Raw genomic sequence first — 10,381 nt, 5'->3', positions numbered from 1 at the left:
GTCCCCGAGGAGGCCACCTTCCAGGGGCTCATGATCCGCGGCAGATGGGTAGCGGTGGTCCAGGGAGGGCCATCCCCGGCTGCTCCACGGCCCACGCGGGCCTGGGGAGTGGGGTGTGGCCTGAGTGTGCTGGCCGGGGGTCCTGGGGAGGCCTGTGCGCAGGGGATGGGAGGTAGAGCTGTGGGATCTGCCTGTTAGCAAGTGCCCCACGTGTTTTGTAAGCAGGTGGTTTGGTAGACTTTCCCTTGGAGAGTCACTGCTTTTGTAGAGGTTCCCGTGAACATGCGTGTGAGCCATAGTGGGTGCTGCTCAGTGAACATAAGTTGGGGTTGCCCTCGGAGCCGCAAAGAGCAGTTGGCAGAGGTGGCTGTCCGTCCAGGGACCCTAGGCCCCCGAGCCTGTGTGATGTATGAGCGCGGGCCACGACTTCAGGCAGGAGTTCCAGGTTGCTAGTTAATCAAAGGAGGATAGAGAAAGAAATTCACTGAAGATTAGGTTTAGGAGCAATTTCCCCCCCTTGCTTGGCAAATGTCATCTTAATCGTGTTCATAGCCCCGAATGGAAAAATAAAAAGGATGAATACATTATATTTTCAACAATTTGTTTGAAGTGTGGACCCATGACTCTGAAGGCAAATGGGCTTGACTCAAATCTCAGCTTTCACACGTACTAGCTGGTAACCTAAGGAAGGTTTCTAAGGTCTTTGGGCCTCAGTTTTCTCATCTAAAAATGTAGTTGTAACGATTTATTTTATACCTCCTACCACCAGATATTAGAAGAAGGGATTTGCTTGTGTTATTCCCACTTTACAAATGAGGAAACTGAGGCTCAGAGAGACTAAGTACCAAGGCCACCCCATCTCAAGCCACACCTGTTCCCCCAGCAGCCCCTGCTCTTGACCACGCCTCTTCATTGCCTCCTCACTCCTGATTGGCTGTCAGATACTAGCCAGGCACGTTCTCATGAGTGCACCCTAATGGCTAACCTTTTTTCTTTTTTTGAGGAGTTACTGTGTGCCAGGAACTAGTATAAACATTTTACTTGAATCAATTCATTTAATTCTTACCGTCACCCCATGAGATGGGAATTATTTTCATCTCCCATCTCTCAGGGGAGACAACTGAAACAGATATTGAGAAACTTAACCCAGGATCACTCTGCTAGGAAGAGGCAAAGCCAGAACTTAAACACTGCAGTCTGCCAGGCCTGGGTACCAAACTTCCTCCCTGTGCTGCCAGTCACATGCATCCCATAAGATGGAGAGGGGCTCTCTACTCTCCTGACCCACCAATGCTGGGATGGTGGGATTCTTTCCCCCCATCAGCCCGCCTCTGGGAGCAAAGGCTCCCTTCCATTGGAGACGTTCTGGCTCTTCTGAGCCTTTGAAAACTGGTGTTTATATGGGACCGGTTAGAGGGGCTTTGGAAAACTGAGTACAAACACGCATCTGATCCCCTGGTGACCTGCGGGCAGCCTTCAGCAGAGGCCCATCCGGAGTGAGGGACGCACCCTGATGTGGCTCCCCGCCCAGTGCCGCCCGAATGCAGGGAGAATGGTTTGCAGGCACAGCTTCCAGGTGCTGACCGGCCTCCCGCATGGCAGCTTGGCACTGTCCCGGCATGTGGGCCGCTCTTCTTACACTGAGGTTCGGTGCATGCTAGAAATACAGGTGTTAAAGGGGATTCAGATGTAAATGCCAAGCATGTTATTGGAAACTACAGAAAAGGCGATCCTTGTGGAAAATAGCAAAGAACGTAGCTGAACTGTGTTCTAGTATTTTGTGGAAGGTACAGTTTTTGAGCCATGAAATTGGATATTTAGCTGAGGAGATTTCTAAGCAAAGTATTAAAGGAGCAGCCTGGTTTCTCCTGAATCCTTAGAGTGAAATGCAAAAGGAAGAGATGAGTGGAAGAAAGACCTGTTAAGCAAAAAGGAACCAGAACTTGGGGAAGTCTGCCATATTGCAAAAAATAAAAAAAGAGAAAGCTTGTTCTGATAGAACATAAGGGCGTGACTGAACACCCATTTCATACAGAGATCTTGGGTGTGACAGAGATCCAATCAGTCCTCTCAGTGGAAGCCAGGAATAGAGATGGGATCATACCAGCAAAGGTGCTGCCAGGAGGAACTGAAGGAGACAGAGAGAGAGGACAGAATGAAGGAAGCCTGTTGGACTTCTGAGGCGCTACAGGGCCAGCCCAAAGAGCCATTCCTTTGGAAATGAACACTGTTCTTCAAGGAAAGGGAAGAAGGACCCTGAAGGCTGTTCAGAGATGATCAGGCCACCCCCTCGGTAGCCTTGAGAGAGCCCCCCCCCCCCCCTTGGAAGAGCTGCAGAGGTGGGACACTGCCCCCGTGGGTCTGGAAGGCAGAGCACTGAACTGAAGAGGATTAGTCTGAGCCTGGTGACCTGGTGGGATTTGCCTTGCTAACTTTTGGACTTTCTTCGGACCCATCACCCCTTCCTTCTTTCCCGTTTCTCCCTTTGGACCAGAAATGCCTGCCCTGTGCCTGTCCCACCATGTGTTTTGGAAGCATGTGCTTACCTGGTTCCACAGGTTCACAGCAGGACAGGAATTTGCCTCAGGAGGAGTTATAGCTCCAGTTTCACCATCCCCGAGTTAGATGATGTTTAGATGAGGCTGGACTGTAGACTTTGGAGCTGATGCTGGAATGAGTTAAGGCTGTTGGGATGGAATGAATATGTTTTGCATGGGAGAAGGACATGAATTTGGGGGGCAGGATGGAATGCTATGGACTGAATTGGGTCCCTCAAAATTCACACCTTGACGCTCTAAACCAGTGGTTCTCAACCTTCTGGCCCTTTAAATACAGTTCCTCATGCTGTGACCCAACCATAAAATTATTTTCGTTGCTACTTCATAACTGTCATGTTGCTACTGTTATGAATCGTAATGTAAATATCTGATATGCAGGATGGTCTTAGGCGACCCCTGTGAAAGGGTCGTTCGACCGCCAAAGGGGTCGCAACCCACAGGTTGAGAACCACTGCTCTAAACCATGATGCGATTTTATTTGGAGGTGTATTTAGGGTTAGATGGGATTAGTGTCCTTATAAGAGACCACAGAGTGCCTGCCCACCCTCCCTCCCTCCCTTCCCCCTGTGAGGACACAGCAAGAATGTGGCCATCTGCAAGCCAGGAAGAGGGTTCTCACCAGACACCAATCCTGCTGGCATCTTGATATTGGGCTTCCTGCCCCCAGAACTGTAAGAAAATAAATTCCTGTTGTTTAAGCCACGCAGTCTGAGCTATTTTGTTATGGCAGCCTGAACTCACTAAGAGAATTCTTAAAGGCCTGTTTTGAACATTTTAAAACCCTGGACTTGCCCTAGCTGGTTTGGCTCAGTGGATAGAGCATCGGCCTTCGGACTGAAGGGTCACGGGTTCGATTCCAGTCAAGGGCACATGCCCGGGTTGCACACTGGATCCCCAGTGGGGGGCACCAGGAGGCAGCTGGTCAATGATTCTCTCATCATTGATGTTTCTGTCTCTCCCTCTCCCTTCCTCTCTGAAATCAATAAAAATATATTAAACAAACAAACCCTGGACTTCCTGAGGCAGCACGGATGCTTCTAACAGATTTGGGGAGAAGTCCTGCAGGAAGAGCTGGGTTGGGGGCAGGAGGAACAGAAGAAAAGCACAAGGCATACTATTTCAAGGCAGAAGGCAGGGGTTGATGGAGCTCCTAGCGCTCCAGGCACCATGCTGGGCTCCACCCTCAGTAACTGCCTTTGGCCCACAAATACCTGGGGAAGCTGATGTTTCTGGCTGCCTGCTGGCCAGCTGGCCCTCCAGGGAGCCCTTAATCCTTGCCTCTCATACCTCCCTCCACAGACAGAGAAGGATGACCATTGTCCCCTTTAAGGAAGCCCCAGCCCTCAGGAGCTGGGGGGACACGCGCAGCCCAGAGCAGACTGTTTCTTTGTGCTTAATCTCCATCCCCAGATTTGGCCAAACGAGGAGAAGGAACCACCAGTGCCAGACCCAGCTGCCCCTCAAAGCTTCTCCCTCTGATTCCCACGGTCCTCCAGCCTCTGGGAAGTGCTGCCAGGGAGAGGGGGAACTGATCTGAGTTTCACTTCCCCTGGAGGAGATGTGAAGAAAGAGAAAACGGACCCAAATTTGGGCAGCAGCCAGGGAAAAAGAAAGGGAGTAACCATGAAGTCTCTGACAGGTGCCAGTCACTTGACCCACAGGCCACCGCAACTCCTACCACACCCAAGGGCACCCAGCTCGAAAGGGCCAGGGGTGGCCGGGAGGGAGCCCCCGTCCAACTCAAATGAGAACCAAGGACCTGGACAACTCCTGGGCATCAGCATCCACGGCGGGCGCCGGCCACCAAGACAGCGGCTCTCCTCCCGGCTGCACTTGCCCTTGGCCAGCAGCGTTAGCATGAACACTGCTGCCCGGGCCCAGCCTCAGTTCCTCATTTCATGGTCTGGGATTTGGCCTGGGCATTGGGCTCTTAAAGATTCCCAGTAATTCTAACATGCAGCCAAGGACTGAGCCCCACTGCCCTTGGGGACCTGCATTCCTCTCTCTGTAAAATGGTGTGGATGGTACCGCCCAGACAGCATGTGGTGAGGCTGACTGTGAGAGGGCCTAGGAAGGGATGTCCAGAGAGGGAAGGGAATGGCTCCTCGAGGACTAGGGGGTGGGCTGGGCCAGGTGTTCTGCTAAGTGCTAAGCTCTTCTGCAAGGCGGCTGGGCAGACTCCCCTAGGGGGGTGGGACCACACCCTGGACCCCACTCTTGTTTGCATCTGCCCAGCTCCTTACAGCTTATAGAACCCTTCATTCCAGAAAAACCAAGGCTGGCACTCCATGGCCCTCAACAAATGTCTGTGAAATAAACAAATGGGTGAAGTCCTTTGACCTTCACAACAGCTCTGAGAAGTAGCCGGAAAGATATCCTCACCACCCCTGATCCTGTAGGAAGAGTAGGGAATTGAGAGTCAAGTCAAGGTTCTGTCACCAGCTATGTGTCTCAGAGACACTGTTAAGGGAACTTGTCAAAGCCTTTGTTTCTTCATCTGTCATATAGACTTTCTAACCATTCCTTGTAAGGCTGTTCTGAGAAGCTGCTGAGACAACACATGGGAGAAACATTTATATAAACAATTATTTGATGAGGGAATTGAGGTTCAGAAAGGTTAAGTGATTTGCCCACAGTCACACAGCTAGTACTTTGTGAAGTCACAACTTGAACACAGGACCAAAGTACTTCTGGGCTTCCCCATACCCCACATAGAAACACAGGCTCCCATATACTTTAAAAAAAAAAAGGCAAACAAACACCCAAAAAAGTACCTGGCTGTAGAGAGAGATCCAGCTCTTTGGAGGAGAGGCCCTGGGGCTTTATTGGGCCCAAGGCTCTCCCGAGGGTGAGCGTGTTGCAGTGAAATTTGCAGGAAGGAAGAACTGGGCCTTGAGTGGAGATTTTTTATTTTAATAAGAGGACTAGCCTGGGAGAAAATGCAGAGAAGTGAATAAGCAAAGGATGTTGTTTGTCCAAGACAGAGAAGCTGGGAGGAAAGCAAGGGGAAGAATTGGCAGTCGTGTGGGAGGAGCCATTGCCATCTCCAGAGGGTCCTATAGCCAAGGAGGGGGCTCCACACAGCTCTGAGCGCGGCCTCTGGCTCCCAGGACCTGCGGAGGAAGAGGGAGGAGGAGGGCCATGGCAGGTCCTCACACCCAGCCTGCGCCTGGGGGCTGTTTGCCTGGCGTTAGCTCCTCCGAGCAAGCTGCTGGCCTGAAGTCACACTAGACAAGGAAGGAGCCAGGCATTGCTGATAGAGCCATTCTCCTCCCCACTGTATAGGTGAGGCTCAGCAACGTTAGGTCATGGGCTATGTAACAGGGTCCCTCCTTCCCAACAGACCCTGGTCGTTCCTCTGATGCGTGGCTGTGCACCTCCATTTACAGAATCCACGCGTCTGCTCTCCCCTGGACGCCCCAGTGAACTCGGGATAGGTTCCATGTGGGGCTGCCCTGCAGGCAGGTGGGCATTACCTAATTGCTGGCCAGCCTCTTTTGTCACCTCATTTTTCCAAGCTGCCTGGCTCTGAGAGCCTCCATCTCAGACAGACAAATGAGGCTGCCGCCTTGTTCTCCCCGAGCTCCTGCAAAGGAGGAGATCAGACGGAGGCTGTCGCCTTGATGGAGCCGCAGCCAGGAGCCAGCACAAAGCGCCGGGAGCAGCGGATGTCTTCAGTGGGCGACGACAAAGCCCAGGCCAGTGCCCTACTTGCAGCAATGGCTTTCCTGATTGGGCTCTGCCTTCTGCTGTGAGGTCCCGGGGCCAGAATTCTGAGCCTGGGACTCAATCTTCATCAGCCGCCCGCCCCCCCGGGGAGATGAACCCTTGTTAGAGCCAGCCCCAGCCTCCTAAACACCTCTCCTACCTCCGCCAGGCAGACACTTCTGTGTGCAGAGGAGAAGCAAGTCATCAGAGAAATGCACTCCGCTGCTGCTGCATGACCTCAAACAGGCCTGCGTGCCTGGGGGCTGGAGCGACACCCAAAGGCAGGGCTGGTACAGGTGCCCAGCTCCAAAGCGGCATTCTCGCCCTCAGCTCCAGCCATTGAACCAACCCTGGAATTGCCTACCTCTGGACCTTTTGTGAGATCATTCCAACTCCAAGCCAATTTTAGTCAGTTATGCTATGACCTGCAGCCAGAAGTACCATGACTGACCCAGCTCCTGAACCTACGCTGTCCTCAGTGTCATACTGCTCCGCTGATCCTTCACCACCTCCCTTTCTCCCCACAAGGCTCACTCTTCTCACTCCCATCCTCTCCCATCATGCTGATGACATCCAAGGTGCTGATGACTCACAAATTTGAACCTCGTACTTTCTCTCGACTTCAGACTCGCAAGTCCAGCTGCCCACCAACACATGGCCTCTGTCCTGTTTCTTTTCCTGGCTCTAATTTCTCTGCTCCCTCTTTTTTAAAAAAAGTTTTTATTGATTTTTAGAGAGAGAGGAAGGGAGAAGGAGAGAGACAGAAACATCTATCAGCGGCCTCCTGCATGCCCCCTATTGGGGATTGAGCCTGCAACCTGGGCATGTGCCCTGACTGGGAATCGAACCGGGGACCTCTTGGTTCATGGGTTGACACTCAACCACTGAGCCACGCCAGCCGGGCATCTCTGCCCCCTCTTAATGTTGGCTTTCCCATGTACACTCCTGGGCCCTTTTCTAACTATACTTGCCCTTGGTTACCTCATCCCTTCATGTAACTTTACATGACATTTCTATGTTGAAAACCAAGTTTATATCTAGAGCCCCGAGCTCTCCACCGGGTTCGAAAAGGCAGCTACCAGTTCACCGTCTGTGCTTGGAATGTTCCACGGAGCTGCCCTACCAGGTGCATCCACCTTCCTTAGACACTGCCCCCCGCTGTGTGCTCCAGCTCCACAACACCCACCACTGCCCTCCAGACTGGAAGCAGGAATTACAGAAGAACCTCCTTTCCTGATCTTCATATGCCAGGAGCCACTGAGCCCTTGATTTTACCTCCAAAGTACATTTCTACTCTGCGCCTCTCTCCACCGCCTTCGCCTTCATTCTGGCTGCCAGCAATGCTGCAGTCACCTGCCACCTGACTGAGCACCCCCACCCTCGCTTCCCTCCAAGCCAGGCTCTGCCCTGCAAGCACAGCCAGATGCCTAAAATGCAGATCTTACCTCACCTTTCTGCTCACAGTTCCTCCTTAACTCACCATGCCCTCCCAGCAGTGGGTTTCAAGCTGCTTTTAGCAGAAGGCCTCCAATATGCACATAGTAAATTAAAGCGGAATTGGAACAGTTGAAGTTAGGGAGGGACATCTAGAGACCCTCCCAGTTACTCAGCCTTCCCGGGCCTTCCCACAGTATACACACACACACACACACACACACACACATTCCTGCATTCGGTTTGTTCAGACTATAGATGCTACCTTGTCTGCCCTACCTCGATGGCCAGGAAGCGCCTCTTCACATCTCCAGCCACATCCAGCATCTATTGGAGACTCTGGATCATATTTTGAAAGTCAAAAATCCTTTCAGTCGTTTTGTGGCTGCATGCAATTTATAACCTGGCACTAGCAAGGCTTACCTACCTCTGTAGGACTTGGGGGCTCTGGATCCAATTTGTACTCGGGTGTAAACAGAACAGGGAATGTTGCTTGGCGCCCGTGACATCACCGCCACAGTGCTGGCTCAGCCAACAGTTACTGGGATGTACTTAGCCTGTTGGGGCTGAACTGCCGGGCTGGTTTGAACAATAGGAACAATGCCTCTCTTCAGGTTCCTGCTCGCCATAGAGGCTCAGGCCGCCCTGTGCCCACGGAAGGGATGCATTGTCACTGAACGGGGCAATGCAAGCTCTGGAACCTGGACAGCTCCAGGCTCAAGCCCCAGCCGTGCCCCTTAAGAGGCGTGTGGCTGGGGCTAGAAAACCACTCCGAGCGTCAGTGTCCTCATCTGTGGAATGGCTGGTCGTTAGGATAAGAGCAGGCCCCAGTCAGCAACCTGGTAGACACCAGGGGGAAGCGGCCTCTGGGAAGAAGAGGAGCTGTAAGAAGGGGCGAAGTCTGGGTCTCCCCTAGTGCATGGGGGACCCTGCAGTTTCCTCCCTCCTGCACATCTGCGCCTGGATCCTGTCCCCCGTTATCACCTGCTGCAGGAAGAGGCAGCCTGGGCCCAGCACCCCGCCAGAGAGGAAGTGAGAGCGGCTTTTTAAAGCCGAACTGCGGCGCGGGTGCAAGGTGTCAGCAAGAGTGACCGGGCAGCCTGTGCACACGCGTCTGTGGTTCATGCTGAGGCCCGAGGTGCCTACTCCTGTGGCTTGTCCGTGCCCACCACACCCAGTGCTATGGCTCCGTTAGTCCCTGGGGCTGCGAAGGAGCTGGGGGATTGTGGTGAGGGCAGGGCTGGTGCTAAACAACGTAACGCCTGGGAAACGCGTTTGGAACAGTAGATCACGAAACTACATCCCTGTGGTTGCTGGGGACAGAAAGACCCGGGAGGCTTTTCCTGGGGAGAGCCTGCGGGGGAGGGGGGCTGCTGGCATGGCCTCTGCAGAATCCGTTAGATGAGCGCTGTGATAATCCCCAGGCCTCCTCCACTTGGAAGGTTAGGTTGAAAAGAACAACATGGACAGTTTCTCAGAGCATCTCAGGTGGTTCCAGGATAGCTGGTGTTGGTGAGGAAGGCGCAGAAGCTGCGTGGGGGAGAGAGGCTGTCTGTGCAGATCTGCTGCCTCCCTCCCTCCCTGCACCAGCCTCCTTCTCTCAGGGCCCGGGGCTGCCTTTCGCCCTGACCTTGGCCTAGCACTGCCTCTCAGGACTGCTCCGAGGGTCCCTCCTGCACACTTTCTGATGGACACAACCCACCCCCAGCCGGACAAACTAGCACACCCCTGGGCCCAAGAGGAAAAGGAGCAACAAGCCTCAATTTTTTTTTTTAAATTGGGTCAAGAGAAAAACAGAATTCTAAAAAACGCAAGTCATGGTTAGAACTCCTGTCATTTTCGGGGTGCTGCTATGCTCTGCGCCTGGCTCATGTGAGAGCTGGTGCTGCAGCGAGGGGGTGGCAACCAGTCACAGCAGGACGCCCACCGTCCTGTTCTCCCCGGGGTGGTTGGTGCGCGGGGCCTGGTGACCGCGTGGGCATTACCTCGCCTGGCCCGCTGGGTCCCGAGAGGGAGGGGTTAGCAGGGCCCTTGACAAACGAAGAGGCTAGAGTTAGAGAACTGTGACAGAGGTGGCACAGGGGAGGCCTGCACCCGCTCTGCCCGGGCCGCCTGGTGGACAGCCCCAGGGTGTCTCCTGGGTGGCCGGGGAGCAGCCAGGCACCACGCGTCCCACTGGCCTCTTTTGTCTCTCCTCCCTGCCCTCCGCAGGCTCACAACGCGGGCTCGGGCGGCCCCAAGTCCACAGATCTGGGGAGGCCACTCAATGCTGGCCACCCACAGAGCCGCTCCCCACCCAGGCTGCCCGGCTGCCCTGGGCTCTGTGCTCATGAGAACTCCAGGGCCTTCGAGGTGGACCTGAAGTCCCCGGGCCCGGGAGGGAAGGCTGTGGATTCTCTGGGACCCCTCCATGCACCTGACAGCCAGATGCAGCCTCGCCCTCAGAGGACCTTTAGGGAGAACTCCCTGTCCTGTCTGGCTTTCTGACCTGCTCGCCCATCAGCCTTCCCAGGTCCCCATGAGCAAGTGCAACGCTGCCCGGTGGGAAAGGGAGGCCAGCGTGGGGCAGCGGAGGTACCAGAAGCACATCCAAAACCCAGCACGAGCCCAGGGGCAGACATGAACTTTGGAGAGAGAGGTGCCAAGTCAGGGGAGTCCAGAAAGATCTTTTTAAGCAGAAC

At 54.0% G+C, this 10,381-nt stretch overlaps 1 long non-coding RNA gene across 1 annotated transcript; it reads right to left on the bottom strand.

Moving 5' to 3' along the window:
• Window positions 1-1,009: 1,009 nt before the first annotated feature.
• Window positions 1,010-8,142, bottom strand: LOC102261531. Its single transcript, XR_314313.2, has 4 exons — window positions 7,980-8,142; window positions 3,178-3,227; window positions 2,547-2,684; window positions 1,010-1,657 (listed from the first exon to the last, which is right to left on the bottom strand). It is a non-coding gene; the product is annotated as an uncharacterized LOC102261531 (long non-coding RNA).
• Window positions 8,143-10,381: the final 2,239 nt, after the last annotated feature.

Source organism: Myotis brandtii, unplaced genomic scaffold (genome assembly GCF_000412655.1).
Source record: "Myotis brandtii unplaced genomic scaffold, ASM41265v1 scaffold59, whole genome shotgun sequence".
Classification (NCBI taxonomy): Eukaryota; Metazoa; Chordata; class Mammalia; order Chiroptera; family Vespertilionidae; genus Myotis; species Myotis brandtii.
This window is presented reverse-complemented; position numbering and strand designations above follow the sequence as displayed.